At 34.7% G+C, this 21890-nt stretch overlaps 2 long non-coding RNA genes across 2 annotated transcripts; both read left to right on the top strand.

Moving 5' to 3' along the window:
• The first annotated feature begins 589 nt into the window (after positions 1-589).
• On the top strand, positions 590-16347 carry LOC134761492 (uncharacterized). Its single transcript, XR_010140167.1, has 3 exons — positions 590-730; positions 6943-7022; positions 16239-16347. It is a non-coding gene; the product is annotated as an uncharacterized LOC134761492 (long non-coding RNA).
• A 2790-nt stretch (positions 16348-19137) lies between these two features.
• On the top strand, positions 19138-21135 carry LOC129059486 (uncharacterized). Its single transcript, XR_008525415.1, has 3 exons — positions 19138-19328; positions 20131-20247; positions 21026-21135. It is a non-coding gene; the product is annotated as an uncharacterized LOC129059486 (long non-coding RNA).
• Positions 21136-21890: the final 755 nt, after the last annotated feature.

Raw genomic sequence — 21890 nt, 5'->3', positions numbered from 1 at the left:
GGAAAATAAAGTTGGTTAGCACATCCTGGAGCAGGTTAATCTTCCTGGTTTAAGAAAGGCAGAGAAAAAAATAATAGAGGCTTCCTGGTTCATGTAAAATTGGCAGCCACTTTGGAAAGGAGATTAAAAGAAGCCCTAAAATTGGCTTTGAGCTTGAGAATCTTTTCAACGACAATTCATTTCTCAGGGTTGGAGTTTTCATAATTCTTCTGCAAGAAATAATAACAACAAAAGCACTTAAAAATGCTTCTAGAGAAAATAATTTATTTGGTTGTATTCATAAGGGGAAAGGGTTCAGTTGAGTAAGAAACACATTGCTTAATCATAAACACCTTGTTAAACCGTAAATACAGTATGTTCATAAGCCATAGGAATCTGAGGATGGGAGGCTGGGAGGCTTTTATCCCTAAGAGTCCTAGGAATAAAAAGAAATGAGGGTAGAGAGCAATAACAGTGGTAGTGTTTGCATCCTAATCAGTTGGTCCTGGGTTCAGAATAATTTCAAATATCAAAGGTATCAGAGATACCTGTCTTTGTTTAACAACAAATTATACATTTTATAATGTAGTAATCATGTCTGCTATTTTTTAGGCTACATAAAAGGCATTTAAAGAAAAAAGCTTAGAATACTAACTTCTGGAGGATGAAGTAAGAAAGTAAGAAGTATAAGATGAAGAAAGAGGGACAGATTCTAAAGAAGTGTCATGGAGTATTTGCCCTGGAACTACATGTATGTCAGCTTGAAGTTGAAGTGAAATATAATTTGACCTAGCTCTTTCTTAAAACAAACTCTGATATTCTGGGCCTCTCATTGTGATGATTAGTTGATGCATATTTAAATCAGTTTGTGCTGGTAAGCTGACAAGAAATGAATACCAGGAAAATCCATTGGCTCTGCTTCACATGTGTATAGTTTAACCGTGATTACCTAGCACCTGATTAACTTGACTAATGGTCATGAACACATGGGGGATTCTACTAGAGGGATGCTGGTAGAGGACATGATTTTTGTGCTTTGGGGTCTGTGGCTGCAGCCATACAAGTGCATGAGCCCTTCCTCACCAGGCTCCAACCATGATCATTGTGCCTTCTTGTGCCGAGGGCGGGAGCTCTTGGAGCTCCCTGGTATGCTCTGACCCTTCCCAAGAGGCAGAGCGACCCCTTCAAAAAGGCATTCTAGACCCTTCTAAATATTTAAATGTTCTCTAAATTCTACACATTTTTAACTACTGTGTATGAAAAAAATAATTCTTATTTTATATGTTATACATTAAAGCTTTGTTTTTACACAGGAAACTTAAGAAAAGTCCTCTGAGTTGTTACAGAACTTAAAAAATGTGTAGTAAATTAAATATTTTGTAAAAAGTTCCAATATGTTACATTATTTTAACTTATCACAAAAACCACATTCACCTGTTTTTTAAGCTACCTTTGGAAATAATTTCAATGCAATTAACTTAATAAGAGGCTAAGTTTTACAGAAATATCTTATTTAAATTTGAAATAACAAACAACTTGATGGAGAAACAATTATAAAGATATTTCTGTTTCTGTCTTCATGTCTTCACACATTACACATAAAATACCATTATCGATTTTAAAAATAAGGCATATAATTTGATGTGACACTAGAATATGTCCTGGAGTGAAGAAAATTAAATGTAATCCAAGCAAATCTTTGAGCCAGTTTTGCTTAATCACATCTGTACACATCTAATGCAAAATTTTACCCACTTCTTTTATTTAATCTTGCCAAGATATGTTTGTATGCTATAGAATGAGCTGGGTCTTCAAAATCTGAAATTAAAATACACTGAAACAAGTTTTCCTTTAAGCAAACTTTTTTCTCATACCTAAGGAGGACAGAAGGAAATTAACTAAACAGTGGATGACATGTAAGACATGAAACAGGACCAGATTACAACATCCCCTGGTCATCCTCTGTAGCTCACATTCAGGATTGTTTGGTAAATTCTTTGCTTCAGTTGTCTGGTGACGAACTGTGCTGTTTCTTCATTTGGGGGAAAAATGACTGAAAGCCAGTACACACAAAAAAGAGACTTGTTTGCTTGCTTATTGTTTTTGTTTGTTTTTACACAGTGCCTTTTTTTCCAAAAAAAAAATCCTTATTTAATGACACAATTTGAGAGAAACCAAAACATCAAAAATAGATTAATTTGATTAATAATCTGATTAAGGCATCCCCACTGTAAAAAAGAATGTTTTAGCTAATTATGCTAAGAATAAAATGTAGTATTTCTACTTCCTTTCTGTTTTCTTTATTTTTTCCTCTAAATCTTTACTTTCTTTCTTTTCTTTTCCCTTTCCTTCCTTCCTTCCTTCCTCCCTCCCTCCCTCCCTCCCTCCTTGCCTGCCTGCCTGCCTGCCTGCCTTCCTTCCTTCCTTCCTTCCTTCTTTTCTCTCTTTCCTTTTTTCATTCCTCTTTTTATTCTTCAGGAAATATTTCCAACAGCTTTAATTTTTTTTTAATTTTTGGAATAAGATGAAGTCAGCATGCTGCAAAAGGATAGCAGCACAGTATGCATTTAGTTTAATTAAACAGAAAAAAAGATTAGCTTGCCGATAAAGTAAGGATAGAAAGTAAAGAAATTTTTTTTTCTTTCTTATTTAAAAGATAGTTTTCAAAATTCGTGAACATTTTAGATGTTAAAGTTCATGGACCTATTTATTTCATTATTGTGTTTTTATACATTCATTAGGAATCAGTGTTTTAAATATGTTTTTTATTATGATTTTATTTGGTATTTTATTATTTTTGACACTTAAAGTAATATAATAGTAAAGAGATGATTAGGGAATCATCAAGCATAGTGTATTATAAACATTCTATCAATTAAATTTACATATTATGTCATTTTGGTCACAAATATTTCCAGGAAATTGGCTACAAAGTATAATTAATAATTGTTTTTCTTTTGCCTCTGTTGCATCACTTCCTATTCTTCCAGCAGCAATCTTTATTTTCTTTTGTGCATTTTCTTCTTCCCCAATCCCACATCATACATTCCTGGTGAAGCTCTGCCGGAAGCTGCAGGGATAGCCATATGGTACAGACCCAGATCTATGGACATATCCTAAATTCTTGGCCACAGCCATAGCATCTATAAAGAGGATATGCCTAGTGGAGGATGTGCAGCCATATATATCTACTTCACTTAGACCTGAGAAGAGGAAAGAGCAGATGTTCCATTTTACCATCATGTGATAACTAAGAGTAGAGCTGGTTCAGAGAAAATGGAAAACAGAAGTGGAGCTAGAGCAACAGGGCTTGATGGTCTTATTGAGCTCCTATCTCATTACCCAAAGTTAGATAATTTATTAGTCCATGTAACTAACTGCTTTCCAGTATATGACCTAATGAATTCTCTAATTGCTAAAACCATTTTGAGTTTTATTTTCAGTCACTTGCAAGTAACAGGATTATAAATGATCAACTTGTTTATTTGCACTATCCAGATCATAACTTTTGGATTAACTCTTGTTTCAGATGAGCCAAGGACTGTGAGATATTAAAAATAGCATTTTCAGAACTTTACAGTGTTCTCTTCTTTGAAGCATTGCAAAATATTCTTTTTAGAATGGTTCATTGACAATATTTTAGTACTGTGTTTAGTACTTTGATGTTTAAACTTATACAGAGTTCAGGGGGAAATTGTTTTCTAAGGCTTTAAAGAGAGAAGCTTTTGAGTGTTTGATATGTTTTAAAATGCCTCTTGAAATGTGACAAGCAACTGCCACTGGGCTTTTCTTCCTGTGGCCTGTTTATATGGATAGCCTTTCAATGTACATGATGAATCTGATAAGCTTTTCAGAGGCACGAATAAATCATACATTGTACAAAATTCTTTTATACAAGGCAACTACTAGACCTTTTAAAGATTATCAAAACGTTCTTTCTTAGCCCATTCTTTTTCATTGAGGCCAACACAGAAATTAAAGAAATGTATCAATAATACTTTTCGGTTTCCAAATATAGTGCCAAATTACTAGATTTACTTTGTTAATTATGCTAGTCATTTTCTTCAGTTGAATTTAATTACATGACTGTTAAGTTTTGCATTCTCTAGACAAAACCACAATTTTTTTATTTGATTTTTTTCTTTGGTTGTTGGTAATGTCAGAATCAAATCTCTGTTTTTAGCTGTCCTTAAGAAAAAATGAGAGAGAGAGAGAACTCTCAGTTTTATCTCTTATTAAATAATAATTAGCTCAAACCTGGTGTGATTTACAAATGAAATTCAAATGGAGAAAACTACAATTTTTTGAAAGTCTCCACTTATTACAACAATCTTATAGTTTGACAAAAAGTTTTCTTTATTTTATTATTTAGTTGATAATCCTGTAACTGATTGTCATGAGTTGTGAATATACAGAAATATTGTTGCTTTAGACTAGGTTTATTTAGCTGCCTAAGAGATTCATTAAGGACTTATTTACATTTTTATCACTGCCTCTTTAAAACTGATTATTTAATAAGAGCTTTACAACTAATCAACAGTCGTCAGAATAACCTCTTGTTTATACATTTCTCATCAAACTGTATTTTCAACAGCTTTACTTTTATGGTTTCTGATGCTTTTTGCTTTCTTTTTCGATGTCATAAAGAACAATTTTTCTGCCCCTAGAATTGCTCTGCTTAGCTAAGGCCATGTTTAAAAATTTGATTTTACATGGAGACGTCTAAAATTGGCCAAAAAAAAAGTGTATTTTTAAATGCATAATTAAAATAAATTAATATCAGGTAAATATTAAAAGATAAATGCAGAGATAACTAAGGTATAGTTTATTCTAAAATAATCAGATATAAGAATAATAAGATATATTAATATTTTAAAATATAGTTTCCTATATTCCAAAAGTACACACTGCTAGGAGACACAGACCATATATCTGTTTTCTTATGGAGTGAGGATGGGGTTATAACCAGGTTGTTAGCTCTCTAACCCTGATATTTCAATGAGAATTAGTTATGAGAATTCCTTCATTTTACATATTGGACTTCTGTCTATGACTTTGTTTGACTAAAGGGCTCTGTGGAAAAGTAAATAGGTAGACAAAATAAAATGTCTTAATTTATACTGCTAAACAATTTATAAGGCCAGCATTTCTTATTCTAAAATTACTGATGCTAAGGATTCTTAGATTCTCTTCAGCTAATACCAAAAATTGATGCATGTTATAGATGTTTAATTAAGACCAATGACTCCTACAGAAGACAACAAGACATGTAGGCAGGATACTTAGAAGTTAGAAAATTCATGGCCCTACAACTCAAGAGTTAACTCTTCCATAAATGTCTTTCTTGCCACCTTTAGAAGAATTAGACAGGACTCATTATTTCTGCCTATTGTAACTTTGAAACACTTTTAGTAGTTATGAATGCTGCTTCATTTAACTCGTTTATAACAGCTATTTCCCCTTTGACTGTAAATAGTGTCCAGGCAGGATCAATACCTTTCTGTCTTGCTATGCCATGTACCTACAGTAGGTGCTCTATACATTCCAGTGGAATGAATGGACACATTTTACCACTCCATTTCCATTATGTGGATGCATTTGTATACTTATGTACCCTCACTTGGAATAATCCTCTTGTATCTCACACCTACATAACTCTTCCTGTTCATTCTTCAGAATGTGGCTCAAATGTTATTTCCTCAGTAAGAGACTACTCCTGCAAATCCTATGTCTCCCACATATTGTTCTTTTGTATAGAATTCTTACTGTATAAAACTATCACAATTTGTAAAAATACATGTATTCATGAATTTCCTTATTTTATGTATTACCTCCTATCACAATGCAAGCTCCAGATGGAGTAGAAACATGATTTGTCTGTGTGTGTGTGTGTGTGTGTGTGTGGTGTGTGTGTTTGTGTTCCTAGGACTTAGCCCTATGTAGAACTTATAGTTGCTCTTAATATGTATTTCACATGTAAGTGAAATTACTAAAACAATACAACTTATTTCAAGTAGTAAATAAGAAACCTTTTGATTTAAGACACATTGTGATTTAATAGCAACATCTCCAATACTTCTTCATGAAGGAAAACCATTAAGCACAAAAGAGGAAAGAAAAGCCTTTATGCATATAGCTAATGCATCCTCAGAAATGAAAAATCAAGGTCAAAAACAGAAGAGAATGTCTGAATGTATTATTAAAGATGGTTTTGAAGACCTTTCACAACTTTGCTTTACAAGGAACCAGCTGCCTTACTCAAGAATCACAATACTATTTAAACAATAAAAATAATGCCCACTTAGTTTACCCATTAGTTGCTATGTCAAGGAACACTGTAGCTCAACATCAATGTTTTTATAAAACTCCTTTGTGTCTCATCCAAAACTGTATTTCTAACAAAGATTAACATGGTGAAATCTGATTGTCTTACTCTTGGTTTAGAGCTGTGGAAGTGTAAGCCTCACATAGAGCAAATAGGGGATGAAGTGTTTCCTGAGACAGTAATGCAATTGCAAAGATCCAATGGGATGAAATAACTTTGGAAAATCTAATAAAATGAGGGCCCTCATTAGGTATGTGTTCTTTTATCTATGTTCCTGCCACAGATATCTAAGTGCAAATGTGGGAGGCCCCCTCTGGGGAAAAGGTGTAATGGTTTCATATGGGAAGAACTCCTCTTTTGCCCCAGAGCATTTCATCTTTTTTTTTCATGCCTGCATACCAGCCCTGAAATGCTTTTACAATTCTAGGTTTCTTTTATGAGAGAGATGAATAAACATCTAACTTATTTATGCACTAAATAAGGGAGAAAGGCAACAGAAGAGAGTCTACTACGGTATTTCACTACAGTACATCAAACAATTTATCATTTATTTTCAAAGTTACAGTTGTTAAACTGAGCTTATGTACTTTACTACCTTGCTTTAGCCTTTCACTTCTTTGAAATTTCTTTTCTGACAGATGTCAAGGAACTTTCCTCCTGATTGATTTTCTACATGCTTTATCTCTCATCCATCTAGTCCCCATTTTCTCCTTTCACTGTAAGTCCAAAATATCAAGTTTATTTTCCAAAAGCTAACAACTATATATTTTTATATGCTTAATAATATTAATCAGATTTTGATTGTATTGTACCAGAAAGTTTGACCTAATTTTAATAGCTAGTTGATCATGTTGTGCAACATATCAATGATTATTTCATTTACAACGGTTCAGCCTCGGTAAGATTATTACTCTTCACTTTAGCCTTTTTAATAGGAACTACTCATGAAAATGATAAAATACTAGACAGTTTTCAAACCCTTCTTCTACTCTTTATTTGCTCATGAATACTTCTTTGTCAGTATGTACATTATGAAAATAACAAACTTTGTGACATGAAGGTGATTCAGTGGCCATGGAAAAGCATCTGCAATTTTGAAATAGCATCAACCTTCCTTTTTTGGATTAGATATTCACATATCACCTCACTAAATGCAGTCGTGTATTGCTTAACGACGGGGATACATTCTGAGAAATCTGTCATTCAGTGATTTTGTCTTTTATTGAATATCAGAGTATACACAAACCTAGAAGGTAGAGCCTACTGCACACCTAGGCTACAAACCTGTATAGCATGTATTGAATACTGGAGGCAATTGTAACACATTGGTAATCACTTGTGTATCTAAACATCAAAATGGTACAGTAAAAATATAAAGATTAAAAATAGTACGCTTGTGTAGGACACTTACCATGAATAGAGCTTTCAGGCATGGAAGTTGCCCTTGGTAAGTCAGTGAGTGAGCGGTGAGTGAATGTGAAGACCTAGGACATTTCTGCACACTTCTGTAGACTTTATAAACACTGTACATCAGGCTAAAGCAAACTTATTTAAAATTTCTTTCTTCAATAATAAATTAAACTTAGCTTATTGTAACATTTTACTTTATTTTAATTTTTTTTAACTTTTTACTCTTCTGTAAGAACATATGGTGTAAAAAAACACTTGCACAGTTGTATAAAAATAATTTCTGGGCCGGGCATGGTGGCTCATGCCTGTAATCCCAGCACTTTGGGAAGCCGAGGTGGGTGGATGACAAGGTCAGGAGTTCAAGACCAGCCCAGCCAAGATGGTGAAACCCCGTCTCTAATAAAGACACAAAAATTAGCCAGGTGTGGTAGTGGGCACCTGTAATCCCAGCTACCTGGGAGGCTGAGGCAGGAGAATCGCTTGAACCTGGGAGGCAGAGGTTGCAGTGAGCCAAGATCGTGCCACTGCACTCCAGCCTGGGTGACAGAGCAAGACTCTGTCTCAAAAAAAAAAAAAAAATTCTTTATATCTTTATACTATAAACTTTTCACCTTTTAAAAAATATTTATTTTTAAATTTATTTTTGTTAAAAACTAAGACACAAAAACACATTTTAGCCTAGGCCTACACAGGGCCAGGGTTATCAATGTCGCTGTCTTCCACCACCTCCACATCTTTTCCCATTGGAAGGTCTTCAGGTGCAATAGCACACATGGAACTGTTATCTCCTATGATAACAATGCCTTCTTCTGGAATACCTCCTGAAGGCCGTGTCTGAGGTTGCCTTACAATAGAAGTACAGTCTAAAATAGTGATAAAGTGTATATATATATATGTAAAGAAGTGATAAGTCCACTCTAAAATAGTGATAAAAGGTATATATGTGTATATATACTTTTTGTGTATATATATATGTGTGTGTATATATATATATATATATATATATACATACATACATACTTTTTATCATTATTTTAGCATAGTCATTTCTTGTGATCAATTATGTCCCATACACAATTGTATGTGTCATACTTTTATATGACCGGTCACACAGTATGTTTGTTATACCAGTATCACCACAAACGTGTGAATAATACGTTATGCTATGACGTTATGAAGTCCATGCTGGCACTAGAAAATGAATTATTAAGCTCTATTATAATGTTATAGGACCATTGTCATATGTGGTCCATCCCTGAATGAAATATTATGTGGCAGCACATGATTATAGTTAGGTAATGGACCCCTTTCTCTATATTTTTATTTTCTAATTGCCATCTGTTTTTATAATTTTATGAGGAAAATTTTAATTTTCCTTATAAAATTCTTTCTTCCAGTGGTTTCTGTAACATCAACTCCAAGGTGTTTTATTTTAATGTTTTTAAAATAATGCAAATATTATTCTTTCCACAAAGCAGGATAGAAACAAGTACCTCAATGCATATCATATGTATTATTTTATTAATAAACTATATCACTTACCAGAGGTCAATATTCCTTCTCTCAACCCTAAGATTATCCATTCAGACATCCAGTAAACATTTGATAGGAGCAGGGGCTGGTATGGATTTCTACATCCACCAAGTACACACTAGGAGAGGTGAATACAAAATCAGAAGCAATTCCCACTTTAACAAATGATGTGTTTGTTCACATTATTACCTGAACAGAAAATGCCTTTGGGGAGCCCAGTTGTAGTGGCAGCAGCAGTATTGTAACCATGAAACTCTGAAAAAGTTTCTTCTATATTAAAGAAAAATACATCAAGTCTCCACTTTTGTCAAGTACGTTATCGTATGTTTAACTTAGGAGAAAATACAGGAAGACACACTTGCAAAATTTTTGTGGTTCGAAATTTAGTGCTACAAAACCAATATTCACTTGTTCAAAGAACAGATGGATCAAACTTGAGTACATCAAGGAAGCGTCTAAGGCAGCATGAGAACGTGATTAAAACTCTGAGAAATGGGTAGATCTTTGAAAAAAGAACTGGGAAGGGACTATAAAGAAGAGAACTGATCAGAATGAATAAAGACTCATATCCAATAAAGTATATGTTATTTTAGGAAACATTAATGAGTTGATAAGAACACAGGAAGAAAATTTTTAAAGTTTCTATTGTTCTCATCTCCATTACGGTGATCAGTCCTATGGGTTGTATTATTGTTAAAATATTTGCTATCCTTCTCTTGATGTGGAGCATACTTCTCAATTCTGTTGATGTCATCCTTGGACATGTGACTTATTCATTCATATTTTTGACCTCAGAATGAGTCATGTGAATTGCTTTGGTAAATGACTTGTGAAGTACATACATAACTTTCAAGTTAAATGTTAAAAATTAGTTTGCCTTTGCCATATTTCTTTTAAAGCTTTTCTGTAAGACTAGCATGATGCCAGATACAGGTTGTTTTGTCATCCAGATGACATGGAGCAGAGCCATAGCTGACCCACAGTGGATATAAAATATAAAAAATAAGCCTTTGTGGTTGTAAGCCACTTAATGTTGGGGTTGTATGTTAGCCTAAACTGACTGGTAGAAATTTATCAAGGAATTATTTAAGAAAGAAGAGACTCATTAGTTAGATCTTGAGCCACAGATAGCATTTCCACAAATAAAAGTTATAAGATATGGTAGATATTATGAAAATTGGCAAAAACAAGTGAATGTAGTAATGCAGGGGTCCCCAGCACCCAGGAGCAGACTGGTACCTGTCTGGGGCCTGTTGGGAAGTGGGACGCACAGTAGGAGGTAAGTGGCAGGTGAGCAAGTGAAACTTCATCTGTATTTACAGCCTCTCCCCATCACTCGCATTACTGCCTGAGCTCTGCTTCCTGTCAGATCATCAGCAGCATTACATTCTCGTAGGAGCACAAACCCTATCATGAACTGCACATGTGAGGGATCTGGGTTGTACACTCCTTATGAGAATCTAATGCCTGGTGATCAGTAACTGTCTCCCATCTCCCCCAGATGGGACCATCTAGTTGCAGGAAAACAAGCTCAGGGCTCCCACTTATTCTATATTATGGTGAGTTGTATAATTATTTCTTTATAGATTACAATGTAATAATAACAGAAATAAAGTACCCAATAAATGTAATGCATCTGAATCATCCCCAGTGCCCCCCACTTCCCACTACCAGTCCATGGAAAATTGACTTCCATGAAACTGGTCCCTGGAGACAAAAACATTGGGGACCGCTGCACTTCAGGGCAATGAGTAATAGAGTTTGTTAGAGCCCAACAATTTTTTTCTCAGAATCCTTAAATTATTTTCCTCTGTTTGCTCGTCTATTTTTTCAAATTTTTGATTTTTAATTTTGTTTAGAAAAGGGTTCTCACTGCGTCATTCAGGTTGGAGTCCAGTGGCACAATCACAGCTCACTGCAGCACCAAACTCCTGGGCTCAAGTGATCCTCCCATCTCAGCTTTCTAAGTTGCTTGGAATTCAGGCATGCACCATCACGCTTGACTAATTTTATTTTATTTTTGTAGATACACAGTCTCACTATGCTGCCCAGGCTGGTCTCTAACTCCTGGCCTCAAATAATCCTCCCACTTTGGCCTCCCAAGGTGTTGGTTGAAATTATAAGCCCGAGCCACAATGCCTGGCTCTTTTCCTCTATTTAGAAATAAAGTTTTGAGCTAAAATTTCTTCTTAAAAAGAATGATCTGTATTAATCAAATTTACCTCATCCAATTTTCGATAACCTTAGAATTTTGTAAAACAGTAAGCATTCGTTATCAATAATTATTCACAGTTATTCTAAAACTTGAGGAATGTTAAGAAAAAAATGTTTGCAAGTGGCTTAATAAAGATGAGCCGTACATGTGATGATGATAAACATTTTAGCCAGATGAAAAGAACAGAAGATAATTATTCGAGTACAGTTTTGAATAAAATCAATAATGGTATGAATTGGTAAAAGGGTTACTTCATGTGTTACAGGAAAAATGATTCTAAACTCTGTAAGGTTAAACATCTGCATCTTTTCAAAAATGTTTTTGGTTTTTATTTTCTTTAATTTATACAATCAATATATGCCATGGTAAAATTTTGAACGGAATTATTGGGAATAGGGTAAAAAGCAAAATTCCTTTACACTGGAGCACCCTGTATTCATCAGATAAGCAAGCCTCTCCATTACCCTTCTGACAATGTAAATACTGTCACGATCTGACCTGGCCCCAAGTCAGATCAAGCAGTCATAAGAAGAAAGCAGTTTCAGAGGCAAAGCTGGCCCTCAGCTTTGGGCAGGGTTACATGTAACTGAGAAGAGCCCAGAAATAACGGTTATCTAAGGCCTAGACAATGGGTCACATACAGCTCCTTTAAGGACACAAGGAGAGGAGCATTGTTGGGTGGCTGCATGCACCCAGACTATTTTTTGACACAGAATTCATGATATAATGTATTAGGCGGATATGCATATTAGATCACAAGGTAACATAAATAATTAAAATATTTTCAATTACAGTTTCACTTAACATTTATGAAAAGTATTATGCGGGCTGGGTACGGTGGCTCACGCCTGTAATCCCAGCACTTTGGAAGGCTGAGGCGTGGGGATCACAAGTTCAGGAGTTAGAGACCAGCCTGGCAAATATGGTGAAACCCTGTCTCTACTAAAAATACAGAAATTAGCTGGGTGTGGTGGCGCACGCCTGTAGTCCCAGCTACTAGGGAGGCTGAGGCGGGAGAATCACTTGTACCCAGGAGGCAGAGGTAGCAATGAGCCGAGATCATGCTACTGCACTCCAGCCTGGGCAATAGAGCAAGATTTTGTCTCAAAAAAAGTATTATGCAAATATGTGACTTATGGTATCTAGACATATTAAATTTTCCATAGTAGAATTATCTAAAAGATTAAAATCTGGATAGACAATAAACCAAGAATATCAGGGAAAGTTATTATAGGATCAATTAGAAATGTTCATTAAGTCTTTCCTTCTAGAACTCCCCAGCTAAAGACAGACTCTTCATCTTTTAAATTTTCTGAGTGTTTTCCCTTATGGTTTTATTGATATTGATAATGTCTACATAAGATTCTATATTATTTAATAAAGAGCTAACATTTGGATAGCAGACACCGTGTCTTATTACATTTGTCTTCCTCAGTATAATTAGCACTGAGTTTTATCCCTAGAAAATACTCTCTCTCTCTCTATATATATATATAATTTAGAAAAATAGAGGTTAAAACTAGACAAATACATTTGATTCAAATTTCAATAACAATTACATTATAAAATAAGACATATGGATAGGATTGGCCAGGCGTGGTGGGTCATACCTGTAATCCCAGCACTTTGGGAGGCCGAGGCAGGTGGATCACGAGGTCAGGAGTTCAAGACCAGCCTTGCCAAGATGGTGAAACCCTGTCTCTACTAAAAATACAAAAATTAGCTGGGCATGGTGGTGGACGCCTGTAATCCCAGCTACTTGGGAGGCTAAGGCAGGGAATTGCTTGAACCCAGGAGGCGGAGTTTGCAGTGAACCGAGATCACGCCACCGCACTCCAGCCTGGGCGACAGAGCGAGATTCCATCTAAAAAAAAAAAAAAAAAGAGGAAAAAAAAAGAAATATAGATAGGATTGTGGTGGGATTTGAGTGTGGGAGTAATCAACAAAGATTTTGAATAGGAGACTAATATAATTAACATTATTTCAGGAGATTTTCTTTTGAAAAGAGAAATATGGAGAGAGAAATTATATGCAGGCTAAGACCAGTAGCAGTGGCAATAGAAAGAAATTGATGCAAAACTGAGGGAAAATGCAAAATAGGGCTATTCAGCCCATAAAGCCAGGGGACTGCTCTGTACATGCCAATGGCTTAGCACAGTGCTGGGACAGGATAATTTATAAATTCATATTTGTTTAACATATGGGTAGTATAGTTTCTGAAAGAAAGCACAGATACAAAAAAATAGAAAGAAGTGATTCCAAGCATCTTATGTTTTACTTAGAAAATAACCCTCCATTAACAAAAATAGAGAAAGAAAGAGAAGTCTTAATTTAGGGATTAAAGAATAAGAAGTTTACCTGAGAAGTACCCATGAAACAATTCACTGGCAATGGTTAGTAAGCAGGTGAGAGGTGAAACAGAGTTAAGGACAAAGCAGATAGTGGAAATATAGGTCTAGGAAGTTACTCTTAGAATTAACTTCTCTGGATTTTATTTTCTTTACTCATAAGGTCAAAAGGTTGTGTTTAGAAGATTTATAAAAGTTTAGCCATATAACAGTAGAAATAAGATGTGAGGCTTCGTAATTTGGGGACGTGGTAGTGGAAAGGCATAGACATTGCAATTGGATTATGGTTTTAGAATATTATCACCTATTCTCTTTGAAATGTTGAGTAGAAAATTGACATTAGAAGTTTTTCAATGAATTCAGTTTTAGATCTTTAGAAAATTTAACATGAGAGTAACTAGCACAGTTAGTTAATACTAAGAGAAAGTTCTAGTTTCTCAGGATTTGGTGAAAACTCTAGCTGTGAGTTTCATGATTACCTAGATTTCCTTAAATGTCAACTTAGAATTAGACATTCTAGAATGAAGATTCTATTGGAACATGGGTAAAAAACATAGTCCTTGAATAATAACTAAGTTGACAAATCATAATTTTAAATAGTATAACAAAATTCAGTAATTACTGATCATGGATGTTTCCTCAAAGTAATAAATATCATTGTCCAAAGATGCTTATAATTGTTTATTTTATGTATCTATAAACTTTGTCTCTGTAGTAAAGTATGGAATTCTCTCTTTTTCTTTGGTCTATAAAGACAGTCACAATTTGAAGTCACATCATTGAGCAGTTTTCTTACCTTTTCCTTTTTACTACCTTTATCTTTTCGGTGTATTTCAGATAATTCATAAATTGTTAACGATTAGTTCCCTAATGTGTCAGTTTATAATCTTGACTTACAAAATCAGTTTCTATACATATCACATTTTTTTTTCAGGAACACAATTATTTCTGGAAAGAGTATTACACTCAGTATTCTGCATTTCATATGGCATTTCAAAGTCCTGAGAATAACTCTCCATAGTGTTCTATGTACTAATTAAACATGAACATGTGGTAAACAGCATGGACTATTCCAGTGGGCAGAAAACGTCAAGTTAAAATGTTTAAGTACCCCATATTTTTCTAAGTATTCTTATCCAGTTGGTCTGACTGGTCATTATCTGTTTTGTAAAACTTCCCAAACAACTCATCAATACTTAAATAGCTATCCGAATTATAAACTTCAAATAGCAGAATCCAAATGTCATTTATGCATAATTCAAAAGAACTTTGCTGAAAACAATCTTTGGATTACAATTGCTCTCTAATCCACCTCTTGAATTTCTACGTAAGAATTCAATGCCAATGCAATTCAAATCAATTCATTCATGATTGATGTTAAAACTTCCTTTATGAGGATAGTATGGCAGAAACAAAACTGAATTTGAACAAGAGGGAAACTGCAGAAGATAAAATTTTTTTTCTGTAGAAAGTTTCCAACTTTTATGTTTTTGTGGTAATTTTTAACATTATAGGTATAATTAAATTATCACTAAAGTTATATCTATTAATCCTAAGTGGTTTAAAATAATTTCTCTGTTCAAACTGATGCAGCTCACTATTACAATTTAATTTTTTCAAATTATAATTGATTTCTAAGATTAGTAAAATTTTTGAGCTATCATTAACCCCAAAATATCTGGAAAGATAAAATCATCATAGGTAACTCTTGATGACTCCTACTTCTTTCAGTCATATACTTAGCATTATCTGCTGTATAGGTTTAAAGAATGTTGGTCACAGGATTGAAGTGAATATTTCATTTATGTGTAGCCAAAATATTATATGAAGACCAACAGAAGAGTAAAATACATCCTTGTGATATTATTAAGATGACTTTGTGCCAGACAAAGCATAGTTACTCTACAGATGGATTATGAATAGAGACAAAGTGTATAGTTGAATTCTTTGGAATTATGGACTGGTATTCCATCCCAGATGGAGTCACTATGATTAATGTTACCTCAGTGAATACAAAATGAATAAATAATTATCCTCCACTTATTGTAAAGTATTACCTTCAGTGTATAATTCACATGAGTTACATTCAGTTCACAGTAATGTAAAGAGCTTAGTTTAAACTGACAAAGGACAGGAAATTCAGAGTTATAGCTGAAAGTACCTTGGAGTGTTGGTCTTTTTAGCACATATGGTAAAAACTATCTGTAGTGTGAATTCACATATGGTGGGTCTTTGCATAGGTTTCATTTCCCTGAGGAAAGGGAGCTTTCCTGTGAGATAAAAGGAAGAAGCTCCCATACTGTAACTATTTGAAAAACGACTATGTGTGAAATTTAAATTCATAATGTGTACCATATACATATAAAGATTTCTGTTAACCAATGACATGTGAGCATGAACAGAAGTTAACAATATTCTCTGACCTCAGCTGTCACTTCACAAAAATGTGCCATATTATGCAGAAGTGTATGGATGACTCAGCGTAATCTCTTGCCACAGTCTGAAAAACAAATCAAATCTGGGATCTATAGAAAAAGGCAAGTGTGTGTTATTTAATTTCCAGTATTAAATGCACTTGAGATATTTCCTAGCCTACAAATTTACTGTGGAGTATAAACTTGTGAATCTTTGAAGAAAGATCAAAATATTGGTACCTTTTAGATATTTCATGATTTATTTAAAATATATATAAACTGCACTTAAAATATATAATATCAAATACTTTTTGCAGTTTTTCAGTATCTTCAGTTACCTTAATATTTATTGTTCAGATTTTGTGTATGAAAGTTTTGGAAAAAATGTGTAAAGTTATCATATAAGGGCTGAGCATACTGAAATATAGAGATGTGCATATATATATGTACACACACAATATTTTAGTGAAAAATAGTTCATTAGTGGATAATGAACATAATAATTTGCAAGACTGTGATATAATTAGAACAACATTCATATCAGTTATAAACATATAACTAATAGAGTTTGAATATTGGCTCAAACTAGAACTAATCTAGTTTAAATATTGAAATAGGAGAGTTTCCTGACCTCCCTCACAGGATGTGTGACAGGGGTGTGTCTCGTCTATTTGGTCGCTATGCATACTCAAACTCTTATGGGAAGGGGAGCATGCAGAAGGGCAGGTGCAGGAGCCAGGGTGAGCAGCCCTGGGCTCTGGCCCCATGGCAGCATCTAGGGGTGGGTGTCTGAGGCTTCTGAAGCCGGAGTGAGCAAGCATTACAGCTTTGCCATCTGCAGACAGCTTAAGTATTAAACAGCTCATTGGACCTTCTGTCTTTTCACAAGGGCAGAGGGCAAGTGTGATAGCTTTCTGTATCTGGAGTTCTTATTTGGCATCCAGAAAAAATCAGGTCACACACAGATTTGAAGGATGGTGAATGCAGGTGGAGGTGGCTATCAGCAGGATGGATTGGGAGCTGGAAAGGGGAAGGAGTGGGAAAATGATCTTCCCCTGGAGTTTGGCCGTCCAGCAACTGATCTCCTCTCTGACTGTCCCCAGCCAAACTCCTCTTCACATTCAGATGTTCCTTATCTTGTCTCCTTCTCTGCTGCTCTTCCCTTTGTCTGCTTGTCTGCTTGTGGAGCCTGGGGTTTGAGTTTTATATGGGTACAGGATAGGAGGGTGTGGCAGGCCAAAAGGCAACTTTTGGGCATGAAAATAGGAATGACTGTTCCGATTTAGGGCTGAGGGTTTCCAGGCTTCAGGGGGAAGCTTTGCTGGGGAACCTCCCTCTTCTACCCAGTATTTTCCTGTCTCCTGTCCATATCAGTATCAATCAACAACTGAACAATAAATCAAAATACCCAAATGTATAGAAACTAATATAATGTTCCATAATACAACACAATCAAACAATGAGAAGAAAAAGTAAGAAAAAGGAATCCTAATACAGTGTTCCATAATACAACGTTTTGTTCCATAATACAACACAATCATACAATGAGAAGAAAAGGGAAGAAAAAGGAATCTTAATACAATGAGGCTAACCGCATTTATTTAGGAATATGGGTGAGAGTAAGGATGAGTGAGTATACGGTGTGTGTGTCTGTGTATTGTATCCATGTGTATAAAGAGGGATACAGAAACACTATTAGAAATTTCCGTATTCATCTGTAGAATATAGCATTGACTATGATCACAATAAAAAGGAATTATTGGCAGAGGTGTATCCAGCTACTTACGTTGAATGCTGATCCTGGCTGTTTTAGGACTCAGGTCTGTCATTTGCGGCATTCCTTTCCTAGAAGCAAAGCTACCTAGGCAAGATTTGAGTCATCCTTTTGGAGTCAACAGGTTCTTCCCTGACATCCATTCATTAGACTACCCAACGAATTTCCCCATCTTTCCCATTTCTAACAAAACTAAACAAAACAACCAAAACAGAAAAATTACCTCACTTTCTTAATATAAAATGCTAAAATAAGGGCTTCAGACATCCATCTGTATGGAATATTTGTTTAAAAATGATTTTATCAAAATTAGGATTATTTGGTCTACTTAAAATCTCTAGGGTTTTTGTTATACATAATTTTTTATGTCATAAATTTTTTGAGGCAGTAAATTCCCGTGTGTGTGTGTGTGTGTGTGTGTGTGTGTGTGTGTGTGATGTCAATGGGTGATAGAGAGTATGTCTTACATCATTTTTGGCTAGCTGTTGAGTTTGATGAAATAAAGTCAATGTCCAATCTCCACTTGAGCTGACATATGTATTTCTGCAGATAATACTTGATATATTCCCCTTTGTATGAACTGCGGTCTACTAAAAGTATCTTTAGACCAGAAGATAATAAGTGTGAGTTCCCACCCACTTCCTTGTGTTCAGAATCACAGGTGTGTCTGTCACTGAGTAATGGACAATGCTTCTTCTTTTCAAAATCAGTATTCCTTGGGGTAGCCAAATTTATTAGGAGACTGCTATTGATGCCATAACGACTAAAATTAACTGACTAGTTTTCCTGTGACAAGTTTATTTGGGAAGTGTAGGAATTGTAACTAGAAAATAGACTAAAACAATTTTTTAATGTGATTAATAAAAACCATATGGTTTTTCATACGGTCATTACACAATATATGTACCCTCCAAGTTAAGAAATTATATCCTTTCCATGCTTTGTATAAAAATGAAGAAAAATATTCTTTCTAGTTTACATTTTTACATCACTGTAAATGTTAAAGACGTTTATTTGAATGTGCTATCACAGAATGACATAAATCCACTCAGTGCATTTATTTGATTGATTGCACATCACACATTCAAATAAACATGTATGGCATGATCTCAGATTCAGATAAACACACTGCATTCATTTAAATGCCTTCACATTCATATTGGATTGAACATTCAAATGCATTTAAATCAGTCTCAGAAGCGACTCACTGATGCATTGTTAAAAGGTGAACATGATGCTTGCTAATACTTGTCTGTTAGAATCTTACAGAGTGCAACATATACCCAAGGCTGTTATATTGTAAATGCACAGAACCACATCTACGCTAAAGGTAAGTGTGAGTAGAATGTGCCAGGAGATATCTCAGTGGGACTATGTTTGAAATTTTGTGTAATGCGGAGCAACACATCAGTTTTTTTCTCAAAGAATCTAAAATTAATTTTATTAAAATCCCCTCAGAGGATGCAGATTAAATATTATAATACCAGAATCAAATTTTATAAAAGTATAGGCTTCTTCAAGACATACCTAAGAAGCTTAGGTAACTGTACAATTAGGTAACGTGAGCTCACCTACTTCATGTAACTCATGAGACAGCTAAATTAATACCTCCCTCTGCTCTTTTTCTCACAGAGTATGTATGAGCGGGTCACAAAATAAAATAGACTAAACTAAAGAATGTAATGACATGCTTGATACATTACATCAGCTTTTAATATTTTGGTGATTTTTCAAAAAGTTTTCAGTAGCCAGATATCATGATGGTAGATTTCTCATTGCATACAGATTATTTGATAATCTACAGTGTTTACTTCCTATCCTGCTATATTCAGAAGAAAAAAAGCCTAGGCTATTTAACCCTTATTCTAAAATTATGTCTATTAAAATACAAGATTTAAGATTAACTTCTACTTTATATCTAGACTTTTTTTCCCCAGACTCCAATTAATGCAGTTTAGATGTACAACCATTTTCAAGTTTTTGTAAAGACTCAGTCCACTTGAAGGGTATGGCCAAGTAGCTCTGTAAATGCAGTAGCTTTCAGTGGGGAAAGCTCTGCCTTCTTAGGAGGTGGAAACGAATTATAGTTTTACAAATGCAATACTAATATACCTCTTCTCTTACTCCTCAAGGAAAGAGAAAACTTTCTTCTTCAGAAGCTAGAGACATTAAACATCGGTGTTTATCTAAATAGGACAAGGAAACATTCCAAGATTCCACTAGGAAAGGTTGGCTAGAAGCCTATATGGGTAATTTTTTTCATAAAACCTGTTATTTTCCAAGAATATACAAGTACATTAGGACTTTCAATTGTGTTTTTTCATGGGAACATTCAGTGCTGCTCTTAGGGATTAATCCTCTGGTGCTATGGCTTTCTCTGAAGCATTCTCATGGCCCAGTTTCTGTTCAGGCTAGTGTGTTTGTGACGGTGGGTGAGACAAGAAGAAACTACAGACCTTCTTCCCAATTCAACAGCAGCAGATTCCCTTTTAATGCTCATGGATTTTTGGCACTCCTGCCTTGACACCCCCCAAATTAGGGAAAATACTCACTCTTTTCTCAATTCCCATTATTGGATTATATACCTAGTATTTTAAGAGAAAAATTATCCTCCTTCTAAAATAATAAACCTTAATTCCCCTCCATGAATGTAAATCAAAATAACTATTAAGAATGTGAATCGGCCAGGCCTGGTGGCTCATGCCTGTAATCCCAGCACTTTGGGAGGCAGGCGGATTTCAAGGTCAAGAGATCAAGATCACCCTGCTAACACGGTGAAACCTCCTCTCTACTAAAAATACAAAAAATTAGCCAGGCATGGTGGCGGGCACCAGCAGTCCCAGCTACTCAGGAGGCTGAGGCAGGAGAATGGTGTGAACCCAGGAGGCGGAGCTTGCAGTGAGCCGAGATCGCGCCACTGCACTCCAGCCTGGGTGACAGAACGAGACTCTGTCTCAAAAAAAAAAAAAAAAAAAAAGAATGTGAATCAAAAAAACTATTAACTCCCCATCTTCTTTTTTCTTTCAGGTCTACAGGTCCTAGAGAAAAGACTAGATCAACATTCACTTTGAGTAGAATTGCCAGATTTAGCAAATAAAAATACAAGATACCTCATTAAATTTAAATTAAATTGTTATAAGCAATTTTTTTTACTATAACTCATGCAATATATCTCATGCAGTATTTTGGAAATACTTATACTAAACATTATTTGTATTGATCTGTTATTAAAACTCAAATATAACTGGGTACCCTGTATTTTATCTGGAAACTATAAGGTGAAAAAGGAGAAGAATTATTTTTTTAATTATTTATTTATAATTCTATAGGGGAGATAGAGATTGCTCAAGAGAGCAATTAATTTTTTAAAGACTCAGCTTGTTGCAATAGATGATGAAATTGGTTGTGTAATTTGCCTCACTTTCCTCTTCCTTTTGGTAAGTGCAAATACAATTTATACTCCAAAGTACCAGTATGCTAGATAGAATATTTGATCCCTTTTAAAATTATCTTCCTTGAATTTAAAATATCTGCAAATTAAAATGACAAAACAATGTCTATTCCAGCAGTGTGCTGGAGCCACACACAATAGGGCAAGTGGCTGGCTTGGGGAATGTGGAAGACGCATTCCAAGTTCCCTCAAATAGATTTTCTTTAGCTATCATCAAAATTAGAGGAGAAACTCAGGTGGTGATTATTTCTGAAGAGAAGACTTGAGAAGTTTGTTTATATAAACATTTTGATACTTGAAAATATTGTTCTTTCACTTTTTTTCAGAAATGATAAAAAAGAAAAATATTTACATTCCTGTGATCAAAGTTGAATAATAAACAGAGTACTAACTTGATGAGCTAATGTCTAACTTTCCAAATCATTTTATTGTAAAATGCAG

This window comes from Pongo abelii, chromosome 4 (assembly GCF_028885655.2).
Source record: "Pongo abelii isolate AG06213 chromosome 4, NHGRI_mPonAbe1-v2.0_pri, whole genome shotgun sequence".
Taxonomy (NCBI): Eukaryota; Metazoa; Chordata; class Mammalia; order Primates; family Hominidae; genus Pongo; species Pongo abelii.
Note: the sequence above shows the minus strand (reverse complement) of the source record. Positions and strands in the feature narration are given on the sequence as shown.